The 18,963-nt window shown below is 38.5% G+C and overlaps 1 protein-coding gene and 1 pseudogene across 3 annotated transcripts in view; both read right to left on the reverse strand.

Annotated features, from left to right (window-relative positions):
- Positions 1–18,963, reverse strand: part of CCDC148 (coiled-coil domain containing 148) — a 237,428-nt gene that overhangs the window by 34,722 nt on the left and 183,743 nt on the right. The gene's annotated exons all lie outside the window — the stretch shown is intronic.
- LOC132013326 (methylosome subunit pICln-like) lies at positions 50–2,031 on the reverse strand (annotated as a pseudogene).

The raw sequence follows: 18,963 nt of genomic DNA on the forward strand, positions 1-18,963 counted from the left end.
TACATAGAATAGAATCTACATAGAGAGTAGAATCTCACAGCTGCAAAAATCATTCTCGGTGATCACCATCTGCATCCTTAAACTGTCCAGCAACCGTAAGTATAGTAGCTACCTCCACCCCGTCTTCATAGTCCCTTACTGAATCTTGTCCAGACTCCAGCCATGTTACACAGGCTGCGTACAGACTGAGAGAGCATTCGTTCTGATATCGTCAGTGCGGCTTGGCCTTCTGCTGTTAAATGGGATAATCCTTCTTCATAGGTGTAAAATGAAAGGATGTCTTCCTGCTCTTATCCTGGGCTTCCATATCCTATTCTGCTCCATCACAATCATCTGAATCATCATCCTCAGGATCTGGATGCAAAGCCTGGCATTCACACAGTGCAGTGAGCATTGCTGATTTATCACTAAGCACAAATCTAAATTCAGCAAGAGGTTCAACATTATCATCACTGTCTTCTCTTCAGCAACAGATTCTTTTGATTCTTCCCCAGATCTGGCATTCACCATAACATAGAAATACTCTCGTGGATAGGCACTTAGATCCCTGGACACTACTGGTGGGGTATTCCTGTGAGAATCCTAATCCAGAGCCATCTAACCAAGACAGATGGCTCTCAGTGAGGTAAGGGGTACTGGGATGCCTTGCTGTGCAGCACAGAGCCCCTCAGCTGGGCCCGGCAACAAGAAACTTAAGGAAGCTCACTGCAGCAGGGAGCATGGAGACAAGGGGCTGGGGAGGGAACGGAAACACAGCAACCCCAGCTGCTTGCCTGCAACTTTCTTCCAATCGTGTATGGCAGACCTCAGTGTGAGGGGTGGGCTGGAGGGAAAGAGAGAGAGCAAGAGTACAAGTGATGAAGGAAATACCAGAAGTTTGTAAATCTGGGTAGAAATTCCTTTGTACCATTTTTGCAACTCGTCCTTAAATTTGAAACCCTATCAAAAAGTTAGAGGTGGAGAAAAAAGAGAAAGAGAATCATGAGTTTAATATAGATTTTTAAAAGATCCACTTACACATGCATAAACGCTTTGTCACCTTGGGCAAGATTAATTAAAATGTTTGTGCTGGAAAGAAGCTTTAATTGTGCTCTGCTTTGGCAGAGGGGTAGAGCGTACCTAGAGCTCTAAGTGCTTTAATGTGAAAGGGAATAGACAAAAAAGAATGTATTCAGAGGAAAGGATGGTGCTTTGGATTGAGTAGAATGTCAGCTTTTCCTAGCTTTCCTTCATTCCAGTTCAATTTATCTAGAGGCTAGTTAAGGATAGAACCCAAATACATAAGGATAGTTTGCAAAAAACAACAGCATTAATGCCCTTCCCTTCTACAATCCCACTAGACCTGGGATCCGCAAACCTTTTTTAAAGGGTGAGATAATATTTCAGGCCTGTTGTTCATATAGTCACTGTCTGTCATTATCACTGTGGGCCATACAGTTGCTATATGTGTCATTGTGGCATACAAAAGCATCCAGAGACAGATGAATGGACATGGTGTGTTCAAATAAAACATTGCTTTATGGACACAGGAACTGAAATTTCATATAGTTTTCACACAACATGATCTTTTTTTCCCTAGCCATTTTAAAAATGTAAAAAATATTCTTTGTTTACAGACAATACAAAAAGTAGAGAGAAGGGTAGATGTGGTTCAGAAAACAAAAGAGAAAAACTTACAATTGTGCCTTTGTGCTGACTGCCTTTTAGCTGCCTCACTTAGCTCTGGTAAAGGAAAGGGACTCCTTTGAATGGGATGACAGGGCTTAGCAGCTTTGTGCTTTTAAACCATCAAACAGATAGTAAATCTCTACCCAGACCTCCAAGATCCAAGAAGTCCATCAGCTCCTCTAAATAGTAAGGCTTGTTCTAAGTTAGGAATCAGTGTAATGAGGAGAAGTCATAATGTAGGTAATAACAACTAGAATCTTGGTCTATCAGCCCAGGATCCACCTGGAACTAGATGATTTCTCATTTATTTCCTTCTGCAGTAAAGTCACCTCATCCACTGTCTTTACTCTGGGGCCTTGCCATGGCAGATTTAAGTCATGTTAACACCTCTGTGCAATCAAATTAGTTTGCCTATAGATGTAAACTTGTCTTATTTAAATAAATATATGGTAGATACTTACACAAATAACTTCCTAAGTAGTAACTTTTACTTACAATAATTTCTATCCTTTGATAATATTTCCATAGTGACCCTGAACCATGGCATGTGCTGAATCATGATGGGTCCCTTTGGCCAGTGAGGGTTTTCCCCTAAGCCCCTCCTTCCCTGCAAATGACAAGTGAGTTGAAAACCTACCTCTCCAAGAAGAGCTTATGAAAGGAAGGGCTTATAAGGATGGAGATGGAGATGGGGAAGGAGAAATACAGAACTTTTCTTAGTATTTAAATGGTTGTCAAGGAAAAGAAGGTTCAGACTTTTTCGCTTGCTCTCAAGCAATAGAAGGAGAATTAATGTATGGAAGCTGAGACAGAGCTGGGCTTACTACCAAAAACTAAAGAAACAACAAGAGGGAAAGAAAAAAATTCAATAGCTGTCCAAAGATGAAATGGACTGCTCTGGAAGATAGCAAGTTCAGTATCCAGAGATACACACATACCTAGGGTGTATGTCTACTTAATGGACACAAGATTCAAAAATTGAAATCATTGAACTGGGTAACTTTTAAGATTTATGACACTTAACACTTAGGCCTGACACTTTGAAGTGGCACTCTTCTTAAGAAAAAAAGGAGCAAAGATAAATAATTGTAAGAGTGAGGCAGTTCCTATTCCTCTAGTTTAACCACAACAAAGACCAGTGTGGCTCATTCACCTACAGTAAATTGAGGCCCTATCATTCCCCGAATAGTGCTTTATGCTAGTTATATGCATTCTCCCATATAATGATTATTTATTGAGACTGTGTGTTATCTACATTTACAATGTGCCAAATATGAGGATATTATGGTATAGACACAGATTCTTTTCTCATAGAATTTATAATTTGTTGGAAAAGATAAAAATCTAATTAGTAATTATAGTTAAAATATGGGTGTTGAGATTGTGTAGATATAGGGCATTGTGATGGTCTTTGAACATGATGACGGAGGTCAGTTAAGTGTCTGCCTTCAGCTCAGGCCATGATCTCAGGGTCCTGGGATCCAGCCCCATATCCAAGTTGGCTCCCTGCTCAACAGGGAGTCTGCTTCTTCCTCTTCCTGTACCCCTCCACCCACTTGTGTGTGCTCTCTCTCTCAAATAAATAAAATCTCTTAAAAAAATAAACACGATGACAAATTATTTGATACTCCCCCTGTTGAGATTTTGGGGCTAAATTCCCTTCATTTGAATCTGTTTGAATCTGTTTGGGCTTATAACTACTTTGACCAATAGATAAAATAGAAATAACACTATGCGATTTCTAGGTCCTGTGGCTTCTGCCTTGTTTGTTGGAAGATGAGTTTCTGGAGCCCTGAGGTACCCTATAGGAAGTCCAGCTACTCTGAGCCCACTGTGCTTTGAAGAAGTCAGCTTCAGAGAGAGACCAGGCAGAGCTCCAGCTGATGGTTTCCTGCTACTCCCAGCTTTCTAGTCATCCCAGCCCAAATGAAAAAGGAATTCACCAGAGTATTCCAGCTCCAGGCATTCAAGTCACTCTCAGCCATTCATGCCTTCTAGGCTGATAGTCCAGACATCATGGAGCAGAGACAAGCCATCCTCTCTGGGACGTGTCCAAACTCCTGACCCAATGAATCCGTAAGCATAATAATAACATCATTGTTATCCCATGCCAATAAGTTATGGGGTGGTTTGTAACAACAGTTCATCACAACAGGCCCATGAGAACATGTATTAAGAAGGCATAACCTTGAGGCCAGAGAAGTCCTCTGAGGAAATCATATTTGAGCCGAGAAATGAAGGAGTAAAATTAGCTACAAGAGTGTTCTCAGAAGAAACAGTTTGAAGAGGCAGTGGAGGCAAAAGAAATACCTGGGTCCTTCAGGAACTGGCAGAGTGTAGTAGTCTAAAAAGGAGTAGGATGCGCAGGAGTCAGGTAGGAAGTAAAAGATGAAATAGTCTAACCATGGTCATCTCATAAGCAAGATCATGGCATCTGAGCTTTGTCAGGATTGTGAAGATAAACTGCTGAAGGGGTTTTGGTATCAGAATCATGTGACTGGATGTGTTTGCATTGTGGGCAAGGTTGAAACAGTGAGAAGTTAGAGCCTTAATTCTGGTGAGAGATAATAGTAGGCTGATCAGGATAGCCATAGGGATCAATATTCAAAAGGTAAATTCATGGGACTCACTAAGCCTTTGGCTATGAGAATGTGAAGTGAGAGAGGGAGGAGTCACCTAGGCAGTGGACTAAGTAGTGGTATCATTTACCCGAAAGGAAACAGTGGAAGAAGAACAGATTAGAAGGGGTGATGAACAGCTTGATCTGGGGCATGGAGAATTTGAAGTGCCAGAGAGACATCCATGTGGCAAAGCCAGGCAACAGTTGATTAAACATTATCAGTAAGGAGGAGAGTATGGAAGGGAACTAATATTACCAAGTGAGTATTTTAATCCAGGTACTGTTATTGCCCTTGATCTGATAACAACCATGTGGGGTGTTCAGAGAGGTAAATAACCAGCCTAAGATCAGAGAGACAAGAAGTGTAGGGTAGACATTTCAATATAGATCTTCTTAATTCTAGTTCAAAGTAAAAGACACGTGGTACTACTTTCCACTTAAAAAAAAAAAAAGTCGTAATGCTTTGGATTTAGAAAGCAGCAAAATCAGCATTTGAGAATGCCTCTCTAGTACTTTCTAGTACTCAGTTTAGTGGGTGACCTGAAAAGCTACAGTTCTGAAAAGGGGCCAAAGAAAAAGAAAGCTGTCGTGCTGATCTAAGCCACAGGGCAGACAGCAATGCCACGTGGCCCCAGGACCCCATGGATTCACTGATGTATTCTGGATGATCAGAATGTTAGATGGAGCTTGGCTAGTGAGATCTTCAGGATTCAGCATACTCAGCATACTCAGGCCTTCTTTGAAAGTTGTGATTTCTCTTTGAAGAACTAGCTCTTGGTTTACTGAGGGACCATGATAATTACTATAACTACCATTTGTCAAGCAGGCACAATGTGGCATCTTGTAACTGCTTCCATGTTTTAACTTTTTAATTTCTCATAAAAATCCAAATGAGATAGGTATTATTTTTTAATCTACCTTTTATAGACGAGGATGGGTATCACTTGGACTTTTGACTTTAAGACAGCAGGTGACAATGAGATTCAGCTACTCATAATGAGCTGGATGCTATCTGAGACACCCGGCCATAAAGCTAGATGTGACTGGCAGCACAGACTAATGAAATGAAAGTAGATTGAGCTTGAGCATGCGCATGACCAGAAGACACAGATCATTTGTATGAACAGGTATGTCACTGTCCACACTGACCTCCCTCCCTCAACACACACATCTGGCCCAAGGGGCATTCGGCAAAAATGAGCAAGTTTTATAGCCAGGTCTACACAAAAACTGGTCCCAAACAAAAGTAGACAGCTATGGTGGATAGTTCTGCTCTGAAATCTCCCTAAAACAAGGTAAAAAAGTGAAATCTTCCATGTAGGTGTAATTTCAAGAGGACTGTCTCAGGGTACACTTTACCTGAGGTTAAGGACTAGTGACTGCCACACATTAAGTACTCAAATATTTTAAAGTAAATGAATAAATAATGAATTAATAATCTCTAGACACTAGTGAATGGTTTGGTCAGCTGGTTAGGGATCTTGAAGGAATATGATTGGAGGACTTGTGACAGGAAGATTCAGAGAGATTATGTGGATGGACCTAATGGAACTGGTTCAAATTGTGGGAATAATTTATGAGTGGTTTTAAAGAATTAGGTAGAAGAGATGATCTGCTATAAGTGTGTCAGTCTTCTTCCCTAGCAAATGGGTACTTGTTCAATGGGCTCATAATAAAATTCTCCCAGTGGTGGGAACAAAACTTATACATTGCTCAGGTACATGAATTTATCCTTATTAAGACTGAACTGGCTGCTGTCTGTATGAGCCCTTGACAGTGTAAAATACACCAGGGGAATTAGAAGTGTTAGCTGGTTATAACATTGTATCACACTCATTCTGTAATGGGAAAGGCAAGAAGAATTTGGACTTTCTTTCCCTATATACCATGTGTGCACTGTTTGTGTACTCCTAGTACATCCCACTAGATGATGCTTCTTCCTAAGGAACTTCCTTAACTGTGTAAGAAGTAAGGCAGTGGGCTGAAGCCCATATGCTGCTGTTCTTATTGAACAAAGAAATGGCCTCTTGAAGACTCAGATATGTCATAGCTGTGAGATAGTATTTCGTGAGCTTGGGTGCTATTTTACAGGAGGTGGTTTTGTTCTGAAGTAGTGGCCAATATATTGTGCTGTTTCTCAACACAGCCAGATCACTTACAGAGGGAATGGTGCTTTCATTATTAGCCCTAAAGGCCCATTTCCAAAATCTCTTTTTCCCATTCCTGAAACACTTATCTCTCCTGGTTTTAACTTTGAATACTGCCACTAGGAGGATAACAATGGTTACATTGAACTGGGAGCTGATACAAATAAATTTGCCTTTTGGGATTTATCATAGCACTAAGTAAGCAGGTAGAAAAGGAGTTTACAGTGGTGGAACGGTTGGCATCAGAGGGAAATAGGAATGCTGTTTTTTAATAGAGGCAAGAAGGAGATGGAATCCAAGGAGCTCCTAGGATACCTTCCAGTATTGCATGGCCAGTGGTAAAAGTTATCATATACAAGCCAGTGTAAATCAACCCATTGGGTAAAGAAACTCACCCAGCCAAGATGCTGGTTGATAGCAAAGAGCATATGTAATGCTTAGCAGAAAAGAAAAATCACAAATTTGAATTGTCATCTTGACTGTTTACTGAAGGTGTTCATCACCTGCCACATACGCATATACATATAGTATGTATAAATACAGATCTTCCTTGACTTACGATGGGGTTACAATAAACCCATCATACATTGAAAATATTATCATTTGAAAATGCATCTAATGCACCTTACCTATGAAACATCATAACTTAGCCTCACCTACCTTAAATGTGCTCAAAACAATTGCATTAGACTACAGTTGAGCAAAATTGTCTTATGCAAAACCTATTTTATAAAAAGGTGTAGGAATAACTCATATAATTTATTAAATGCTATACTAAAAGTGAAAAAAGGAATGGTTGTATGAGTATAAGTGTATCTATCAGTTGTTCACTCTTGTGTGGCTGACTGGAAGTTGCAGTTCACCACCACTGCCCAGCATCAGGAGAGAGGATCAAAATGCAGATCACTAGCCCAAGAAAAGATCCCAAATTCTGAATTCATTTTGTATATATACGAGTTTTCTGTCTGCTTTCTTCACTTCTCTTTTCCTTATAATTTTACTTAAGACATATTTATTGGTAGTAAACTAAAATTTATTCCATAGGTCATGGAATATTTGGATGGATCATAACAGAACCAGAGGACAATAAGGCAAAAAGATATCTCTTAGAGTTATATCTATTAGTCAGAGTGTTAGGTGGAAGGAAATTTTTTTGGCAGTGTAGTATAAAAAGAAAAGTCTATTGATATTGCCAACTACAGTTATAGATAGTAAGAGACCTTCTTTTTTTTTTTTACTTTTCTTTCTTTTTCTTTTTTCAGCTCCTGAATCCCCCTCCTTCCTTTGAAGAACTCTATAAAATGATGTCAGATACTTGCTTTCCCACCTTTGCAGCTAGCTCATGAGCATTTGACCTGAGTTCAGCCCAGGGGTGCTTCACTTGGAAGCTGGTGATGCAAAGAGGCAGGGCCTGTGTAGATGTCCATTGGCAGATGAATGTGGTGTATTTATATATACATGTGGTATATATATATATATATATATATATATATATATATATATGCACACCATGGAATATGTATAACCATCAAAAAAATGGAAATCTTGCCACTTGCAATGATGTGGATGGAACTAGAGGGAATTATGCTAAGTGAAATAAGTCAATCAAAGAAAGACAAGTATTCTACGATCTCACTGATATGTGGAATTTGAGCAACAAGGCAAAGGATAATGGGGGAAGAGAGGAAAAAATGAAACAAGATGAAACCAGAGATGGAGACAAATCATGAGACTCTTAATCTCATAAAACAAACAGAGTTGCTGGAGGGGAGGACAGTAGAAGGGATGGGGTGGCTGATGGATGGACATCTGGGAGGGTATGTGTTATGGTGAGTGTTGTGAATTGTGTAAGAATGATGATCCAAGGTCTGCACCCCTGAAACAAATAATACATTACATATTAATAAAAATTTTTTTAAAAAAGCAGGGCCTGTGGAGACACTGTGAAGGCTCCTGGCAGAGCAGCAGGGCAGGGGTATGATTAAAAGCAGCACTGCCAACTAGGATGTCCAGAATCCAGAGATGGCAGCGGAGGAGGTGCAAGCCATGTCATCTGGTGGTCAGTGGCTGGACTTGCTGGGATGATTCTGTGCAGGGAGCTGGAGTACAGCCTTGACTCTTCTTATCTTCCCAGCCTCGATTATTCCCAAGCATTTTCTAAGCTCAGGTCTGCAACTGATTCTGTAAGCTACCTTAATATAAAATATTTTTATTGCAAAATTCAAGCAGAAATGGTTTCTTATGTTTGCAAACTAGAACCCTAGTTAATACAAGAAGGCTGGGCTAGGTGCTTTCCAAGATTCCGCCCAGCTCTAAAATTACAAGACTATAAAACTCATATTAAAATACATAAAATAAGAAAACAACCTAGATTATAAACATGTTCCTTTCACTGAGTAATTACTATTAAATATCATCTGATAGCTGTGTGTGTGTGTGTGTGTGTGTGTGTGTGCGCGTGCGCGCCGGTGCCTTACAGGAATAGTTCCAAGCAAAGGAAGGAAGGATAAACAAGTGCTCGAAGCTATATTGTATCCATCACAGTAGTGTTATTTCCTGAAAGCTACCATTAGATTTCTCCTAGCCCATGGCTTTAAACATCCTTCATTTAACCATGCTTGCTAAGTTTCTGCCTACCTAGCCCCACAGCTTTAGAAAATCTTCCTAGAGTTTATGCCTAATAGGTCAGTATTTCATTACCTGAAAGTCCTTAGTAAAACTCCCTAACTAAGGAGTTAGCAATAAAAACCTCAGTAACCTAAAGAGTGTTTGTCCCCTCACTCAAAAATACTGTGTGGGGCATCAGAGGACTAGCATCCCTTTGCTGTAGAAATGACAGAGCAAATTATTTGCCTCTACATATTGGTACAAATGTGGAATGGGAGAAAGGCAATGCAGTTTCAAAACAATCCAATCCCTAGTAAGAAATTTTTGAATATCTGTAGCATTCATTAATAATTACAATTAATTAATTAATAATTAATAATACAAGATAAAAGTCTGTGTTCCTGTGGAGAGAATATGAGGTAAGTGATTCTTGAGAAAACACAGCTATCTAGCTATTCTATTTGAAATGGTAGCATCTGTGGTCACTTCATTGATACATACATATGATGGACAAATAATGCTAAAAGGGTACTAAAAGGAAGCAATAACGAACATTTTGTATAAAATATGCATTATCAGGGGTTCTGAACATTGCCAGCCCTCTACCAAACACATACCTACTGCATTCCACTTTATGTCCTAAGCATGTAACTGTAACAGACAGATCAACGTGGCATATGGTAGAAATCCTGTAGTTTTTTAATGAGCAAAGATTTCTAAAATCAAAAATCAAAGTTGTAAACAATAAATTAAAGCAACCCAAAGTACTAAACAAAAGATGCTCTCTGATTGTTGTGGTTTGGTAAGGACCATAAATCTAAAGCTGGACTTGATGATCAGGAGATAAATCGTCATCCAAGACCTCTACAATGACCCTTAGCTGAGCCATCTCTGCCCAGCTGGTGCTCCGTCTGCCCACTGGCACAAGCTTGCTTGTTTCTTTTCACGTTAAAATTATTGTACATTGCTTTGTTCATAAACTTCTTAGCCTCCCTCTTATGCTTGCTCAGCTAAGATTCATTCAAGGACCATTAAAATTAAGTCACATAATCTGTGTATTCATGTTCCAATGTATGAAACACACACACACACACACACACGTCATAATTCATTATGTTATACTGATGAGCAGGTTCTCAGTTTTATTATTTTTAGACAGAATTACCTCTATGAGTTGGAAAATAGCATGTTGGCTACCTGTGGGTTCTATCTCAGTCTTTTAAATTTCTAATTTGTGAAACATTTCTAATATCCTTTAAAAGACAAAACAGACAGTCTTACTAAGAACTCTATTTGTTTAATGCCTCACAGTGATCCTTGGTCAGCATCATTTGGCACATCTACTTGGAATGGAGATTTGGTTGACAGAGATTTAATGAACAAGAGCATTCCACTAATTTTGGGAAATCTCTTGCTGAGAAGCAAAAACATAACAAATGTTTGTAAAGTTTCTGTTGAAGTCACCCTAATAAACATACTCTTTAAAAATCACAGATTAGACTGTGAACCCACTTTAAATGTCCTTAATGTCTTCTAATACAACATGCTGAATTTTGCATATTGTTAAGAAAAGACACGGAAAATAGAAACATCTGGTTTTACTACTTAGAAAATGCAATAATTGTCAATTCCCTGCTGTTGGCAAGCACCCCCAAACACACACTAGATTAACAAAGCCAATTTAGTGTTAGGACGGCAGCTGGCTCTAGTTTCTTCCTTCCCAAATGGTCATCACCATCTTAAACTTCAAAGATGTACTTTTTGCAACATAGAAAAACCCCTTTCTTTTGGAAACAATAATTAAATAACTAAACAACTAAATAATAATTTCTCCATTGAACACATACCCACGTACACGTATGCACACACATACACATTTGCTTAGACAGAAACATGCAAGATTTTTGCTTGCAGAGGATTCTTGAATTGATAAACTCCTCCATGAATATAAAGTTTCATTTCCATGACTTCCCTGCACTATTTCAATGAGGGAATAGAATCAGAAGAAAAAAATTCAGAGGCAGGTCTACAAAAAGTGGGATCTTCTCAAGAATACAATAGAAGATTTGGGTCCATACTTCAAAAAGTATAAAAAGAGGTCTAGTATAATAGTCCTCAAACTTCACTGCATTTTAGAATCCCCTAAAGATTTTCATAAACTGTTGGGACCAAAATCCCATTGCCACAGGTTCTGATTTAATTGGTTTGGGTCCTGGCCTAAGCATCAGGACTTTCAGGACTTTTTCTGTTCTAGGAAAGAATGCAACTGGGGCTCTAGTACTACACTAGCATTGACCAATGAAGTTCTTATATCCTTACCTTCCATCTGTTGGTCATGAAAGCTTCATTCAGTCTTCTGGTTAAGAAATGTTATCCAGAGGGGCTACTTAGCCATGGAAGTCTACTTTAGAAATCTTTAAATTATCCTCCAGAGCATATAGTTAAAAATTAAAATATGTTAAAGTTACTACAAGTAAGTTAAGTGGGACAGGCAGGCTTTTTATTAAATTGCAAGGAACAACAATGAATATAAATAAGTGAAAGGTCAGATTTACACCCATCCTTGCAAAAATAATAATTGACAAATATGGAAGGAGAATATATGTTAGGTACACTTCAGAGAGTGAACTTCAGAGAAGTTAGAAACTGAACATTTTAATAAGTGTTTACAAAATGTCATAATGACAAGAGGAGAGAGGGTCCCATGCATTGAGGGATGATCTAATTTCTGCTTATTTACTCCACAACCTTCAACGGTAATGGGAAGCAATGATGTTTTCTTCTCCTCCCTGCGCCTGTCTCACATGAAGAATGCTCTGTAAAGGGGCACGCGGCTCAGTCAGAAGAGCATGCAAGTCTGGATCTTGGGGTTTTGAGTTCGAGCACCACCTTGAATGTACAGATTACTTAAAAATAAAATTGTGGGGGGCCCTGGGTGGCTCAGTCGGTTAAGTGCCTGGCTCTTGATTTCAGCTCAGGTCATGATCTCAGGATTGTGAGATCACATCCCTTTCGAGGTCGGTGCTGCTAGGTGTGGAGCCTGCTTAAGATTCTCCCTCTCCCTCCTTCTCCCCATGCTTGCTCATGTGCTCTCTTGCTCTCTCTCTCTCTAAAATATATAAATATGTCTTAAAAAAAAAAGCCAATTCCATCTGTCACTTTTTACATCTTTAAGTGTGGCTATGAGAAAAATTTAAATTATATGTGTGATTAGCATATATTTCTACTGGATAGTACTACCTTGTCCCCTGGGGAGATAGAAGGATGAGATGAAATTGCATAGGGGAATGAGGACCCTTAAGGGTGTCAGAACCTATAGGCTAACCAGGCATTACATCCTTCCATTGAAGGAGGCTACCTGACCGGTCGGGAGTTGGTATTTTGCCCCACTAAATGGGTAGAGATAATCTAAAATGAGGTAATTTTGAAATGAAAGTGCTTGAGATGACTTTTAATTGAAAAGTTGTCATCTTTCTTCACTACCCTGCAGGAAGTGGTCTCATATAGAAGTTGAGATCAGTTATTATTCTTCACACATTTGGGAATAGTGTGAGTCAATACTTGACCTTAGTACAAAGTAAAGTCTTATACAGAATTCATATCATACTTTTATATACATTTTGAACCCTACTTGGTTAATCATCCTGCATACATTAATCTCTCATCACCAGGAAAAAAATATATATTGCCCTAGCAAAACAGATTTAAAAAGTAATGATGAAATGGAATACTATTTGGAAATAAAAGGAAAAAAATAATACATGGTATAACATGGGTGAGCCTCAAAAACATTATGCTAAGAACCCAGATGCATTACATTTATATAAGATAGCCAGAAAAAGCAAATCTACTGAGACAGAAAGAGATTAGTGGTCATTACGGGCTGGGAGTAAGACCGGGAATTAATGGAAATGGGCCCGAGAGATCTTCCTGGGATGTTGTAAAACATTTACATCATGATGTAAAACTAGACTATAGCAAGGGTTGTACACCTATACAAATTTACTAAAAATCATTTAATTGTACACTGAAAACAAGGAAGTTTGTAATATATAAGTTGCTCTTCAATAAAGAGGTATTATTTCTTTAATGTTAAAAGTAGCGCGGCCCCTGGGTGACTCAGTGAGTTAAAGCCTCTGTCTTCAGCTCAGGTCATGATCCCAGGGTCCTGGGATTGAGCCCCGCATCGGGCTCTCTGCTCTGCAGGGAGGCTGCTTCCTCCCCTCTCTCTCTCTGCTTGCTTCTCTGCCTACTTGTGATTTCTCTCTCTCTGTCAAATAAATAAATTCTTAAAAAAAAAAAAAAAAGTAGCAAGGTCGGGGTGCCTGGGTGGCTCAGTGGTTTAAAGCCTCTGCCTTCAGCTCAGGTCATGATCTCAGGGTCCTGGGATCGAGCCCTGCATTGGGCTCTCTGCTCAGCAGGGAGCTTGCTTCCTTCCACCCCCACTTCTCTCTGCCTGCCTTTCTGCCTACTTGTGATCTCTCTCTGTCAAATAAATAAATAAAATCTTAAAAAAAAAAGTAGCAAGGTCAGTAGCTTCCCATAAACCATTCTAAATTTTTGCACATTGTTATGGAAAGATGTGGAACATAGACGCATCAAAAAAATTGAAAACTATCAGTAACCCTGCCTTTGGCAAACACTTCAGTATCAATCAATTTATTGTTAGGACATCAAAAATGAAATGTAAGTTATTTAGAAATTAGATAATGAAACCCAATTTCAAAACTTGTAGAATGCAGCCAAAGATACATAGAAAAAGAGGAACCCATAGCCAAATAAATTTATTAGAAAATAAAAGAGACTGAAAACTGACTAACTAAAGCTTTCAACCTAAGAGGATAGAAATAGCTCAATAATATTCAGAACGATGCTTCTTTCTCTGTTCTTCCCTCAAACTCCACTCCCAATGAAACAAGTTATCATATTTCACCTAATCTAAATACTTGAACATTTGTCACCTCGGCATCCCCACTACCACTTCCTAGTTCATACACTTTTCCTCACACAGCTACTAAAGAAATTTAGAATCAGCTTCTTGGTCATCAATTTCTACTTATTCCAAAATAATTTCCAAGCCTTCACCAGAAAACAAAAACTATGAAATCTTTTGCAGAAGTGAGAGAAGACTTGAACTGGAGAGCTATTCCAGAAGGATGATCCTAGATTAGAGATTAAATTTGGTATGTATGTCAGCATTCTCTAACAAAATTGCAATGCAAACAATCAACAGGATTTTTAAAAATAAAGTTAGACATAAGAATAAGATATTTTTGAAAAGAATAATGAGTGAACACTTGTTCTATCAGATAGCAAAACAGATTAACTAAAACAGCACAGTATCGATGTAGAAATATAAATATAGATCAGTTTTATTTAATTTACTCAAGAGTCCATATGGATATGAAAGTATAATTAGAAGTATAATATATAATAAAGGTGGCATTTCAACTCAGTGGGTTAGGATGAATCATTAAATAATTGGTGTTGACAGAGTTTGCTATCAATTTAGACCAAAAAAATGAAAATCAGACTTTTAAGTCATACCATTCTTGGAAATAAATTCCAGATGGCTAAATTTTAGAAGAAATGTGGATAATACACACTATTTAAAAAAAATAAGTACATCTATTTGCAGGGGTGCTATATATCATTTTGAAATTTATGCTTTGCAAAGGTAATGCTGGCCCAGGAGTATAAATAGAGAATGGCATCCAGCTTTGTCACTGCTTGCCAAGCTGCCTGCCATGGTCCCCCCATCTTTTCCTAATTTGTCTATTCAGGTAGGGAATCTATGCACTTTGCCACCAGAACAGAGTACCTTTTCTAATTGGCACAAAAACCTTATCTGCTAGCGTAACCAATAAATAGTAGTTAATAGTAATAGGTAATTTGTAGATTCATAAATGCTTTTTTAAACCCAAATGGTTGCTATAAACTGAACGTGTCCCTCTAAAAATTCATATATGTTGAAGTCCTACCACCCTATCCCCAATGCAATAGTGCTTGGAGATGAGGCCCTAGGTAATAATTAAGTTTAGATGAGGTCTTGAGGGTAGGTCCTCTGGATGGGATTAGTGTCCTTAAGAAGAGATATCTTAGAGCTACTGTCTCTCTCCCCACCTATGGGCACAAAGCAAGAAACCACTGGTCTATAAGCCAGAAAGCGTTCTTCACAGAAACTCACCATGCTGGTACCCTGATCTTGGATTTCTAGTCTCCAGAACTATAAGAAAATAAATTTATGTGGCTTAAGCCACTAGTCTATGGTACTTTGTTATGGCAGGTGGAGCTAATACAATAGTAGTATATTATAAAATGTATTGGGTTTTGTTTTTGTTTTTGTTCTTAAAGTCATTTTTTTGTATAGGTATATAGAGATAGTATGTATGCATATCTATCAATAGATAACTGATAACAGAAAGGACTTCCAGAGAAGACATTGTATGAGAGTAGTGATCAAGGGACACTTTTGCTTTAACCTCATGCTTTTTATTTTTAATAAAAATGTCCTCATTGTTACATGTTTTATCTAAAATATTAAAATGGGTATTAGGGAGGGCATGGAGCACTGGGTTTTATATGCAATAATTGAATCATGGAACACTACATCCAAAATTAATGATGTACTGTATGGTGACTGACATAAAATAATTTAAAAAAAGAAAAAAGAGAAAATATTAAAATGCTTAAATATATTTTTTAAAGATTTTATTTATTTATTTGACAGAGAGAGAAAGAGATCCCAAGTAGGCAGAGATGCAGGCAGAGAGAGAGAGGAGGAAGCAGGTTCCCTGCTGAGCGGAGAGCCCAGTGCGGAGGCTCGATCCCAGGACCCAGAGATCATGACCTGAGCCAAAGGCAGAGGCTTTAACCCACTGAGCCACCCAGGTGCCCCGCTTAAATATTTTTTAAAGGATTTTATTTATTTGAGAGAAAGAGAAAGCACAGAGGAAGAGTGAGTGGGAGAAGCAGACTTCTCACGGAGTAGGGAGCCTGATGCAGGGCTTGATCCCAGGACCCTGAGATCATGATCTGAGCTGAAGGCAGATACTTAACTGACTGAGCCACCCAGGTGCCCCAAAATGCTTAAATATTTTAAGAAATTATTGTTAGAAGGTATCTTATGTTTTAAAAATTTAGTTGATAGCAATCACTTATATTTAATATGTGCTACATTCACTACCTCTTTAATCCTTCCAACACTCCTAAGAAGTAGACACTAGATATGTCTTTATCGTACAAAGAAATTTAAGCACAGGGAAATTGAATAACTTACCCAAAACTTACATCGCTATAAAGAATAGAGCCAGGGGGCACCTGGGTGGCTCAGTGGGTTAAGCCGCTGCCTTCGGCTCAGGTCGTGATCTCAGGGTCCAGGGATCAAGTCCCGAATGGGGCTCTCTGCTCAGCAGGGAGCCTGCTTCCTCCTCTCTCTCTGCCTGCCTCTATGCCTACTTGTGATCTCTCTCTGTCAAATAAATAAATAAAATCTTAAAAAAAAAAAAAAAAAAGAAAGATAAAGAATAGAGCCAGGAGGGGCGCCTGGATGGCTCAGTGGGTTAAAGCCTCTGCCTTCAGCTCAGGTCATGATCTCAGGGTCCTGGGATTGAGCTCTCTGCTCAGCAGGGAGCCTGCTTTCCTCCCCCCGCCCCCTTTGCCTACATTTCTGCCTACTTATGATCTCTGTCAAGTAAATAAATAAAATATTAAAAAAAAAAAAAAAGAAGAAGAATAGAGCCAGGATTCTAATGTCAACAACTTGATTAAAGAACCTTTCCTCTTAACTTCTCTGGCATGTTCAGAAAGAAAATAGGGAAATGAGGAGGTTAGTGGAAACTTTGGCAAAAACAATTTCAATAAAATAAAATAACTCTTAACTATAGGAAATAAACTGAGGGTTGCTGGAGGGGAAGTGAGTAGGAGGATGGGGTAACTAGGTGATGGGCATTGGCATTAAGGAGGTCACTTGATGGAATGAGCACTGGGTGTTATATGCAATGGCTGAATCACTAAATTCTACCTCTGAAACAAATAATACACTTATATGTTGATTAAATTTACTTTGAATAATACATTTTTAAAATGAGGGCAAAATACAGAATATAACTGAGAAGGGAAACACAATTAATAAATAAAATGAATCATTGAATCTTTTTATGTTGAACCACATGAAACTGCCAATACTTAACCATTTCTGACCTGCAGAAAAGGAATTTTCTTGTTAGACTTAATCAATCTGCTAATTTATGCATATTGTTTTCAAGACACTTCGAATATAGAAGAAGAAAATAAACAACAGAAAATTTTAAACCCTCAAGGCCATGTATGTGTTTTTAACAGATCTGGAAACTGTTTTAAGCTTTTATTCTGATATTAAGCAAAAAAATGTGCCTCCGGTTAAAAAATTAAACATGAGATTTGTGAACTGTATTTCAGTAGTAGAGAAAAAGCAATTACCCAAATCTCGTAGTGTCAGGGTGGTTACAAAAGAACACAACTTCTGATTCTTTCCAGAAGCAAAAGCAACCAACAGTCTTTATATGTTGGAACTCCATCTCCCTAAGTCACAGAATGAGGACAATACTTTCATATACATTATCCAAAATTTTCTGGGGACTGTTTCTTGTTATATCATATTATCCTGATATTTTAATAACCTTCCTTACTGATTTCCCATTGGCATGCAAGTACTGGACTATAACAATCCATATCTACAACATGTCACGTGAGTTGAATACGCAGATCATAGACCCCTTAAAGTCGATAGCTCACTTAGCCCTCAGAAGCTATCCAGTTTAATTTTACAAAGAACAAAGCAGAGCCTCACAGAGGTTAAATGAACGGTTTTTGCCAAGTCATATAGTATTCCAAGGAGATTTAAGACTAAAACCCTGGTCCCCTGGTTCCTAGTCCTTAGTACTCTTTCTGCTATGTGTGATATGCCTATTTTTTCCTGTTATGTAATGCAGATTAATCTGATTTTCCTTTTCTTCTTTTCAATTGGAGTTCTGAGTCAGCTAATCTTGATAATTATTGAAACAGGAAGCAAAAGACTGAAATGGCTCTCTAATCAAAGAAACTCCCTGGCTATGAGAGGAGAGTCTATTAGAAGCATGTCTGCTAGATGTTGGGACCTCATATCTTTTCATTTTCCCCAACCCCCGTTAACTCCTGTGGCGCTCTCAATTCCCCAGCATAGCTTCAGACTATCCAACAAGCCTTTGACCTCACCATTGTCTTGCTCTTTAGTGGGATTTTGGCCTCTGACCTATGGCATGACCTACCTGCTGGTATCCACTTTATCTTGGTTTGTGCTTTTTGGCTGGTTTCTCATTAGCTGTTTCACCTCTTAGTCTAGAGACTTGGCTTTGCTGTATTCTCCTTTTGTCTCCATAATAGATTAAACTGAACTCTAAAATCCTGAGATACCTAGAAAATTATGTAAGTTTCATCTGGAGAATCCTTGGGAATTGCCCAGAATCTATGTGGAACTCCAGATTTATTCTGCAAGTTTGGTAGCTAGAGTTTGAGATAACTGTCCCATGACTCACAAAGGAAGCTTCCTTGATAAAAGTGAAACTTGTTGTATAAAATGGTTATGTCTTCCAAGGTTATGCATAAGTCTAAGGGGTAATTTTATTTTGTATTTATTTATTTACAATAAATAAATAAAGATTTATTTAGAGATAGAGAGGGAGAGGAAGGGTCAGAGGGAGAGAGTATATCCAAGCAAATTCCTGCTGAGTGTGGATCCCAACTCGATCTCACAAACCATGAGATCAGGACATGGGCCAAAACCAAGAGTTGGAGGCTTAAGTGACTGAGCCACCCAGGCACCCCTAAGGGGTAGTTTTTAAATAGACTTTATTTTTAGCAAAATTGAGCAGAAAGTACAGAGTTCCAGGCAAGGTTTTTTAC

Source organism: Mustela nigripes, chromosome 3 (assembly GCF_022355385.1).
Source record: "Mustela nigripes isolate SB6536 chromosome 3, MUSNIG.SB6536, whole genome shotgun sequence".
Lineage (NCBI taxonomy): Eukaryota > Metazoa > Chordata > Mammalia > Carnivora > Mustelidae > Mustela > Mustela nigripes.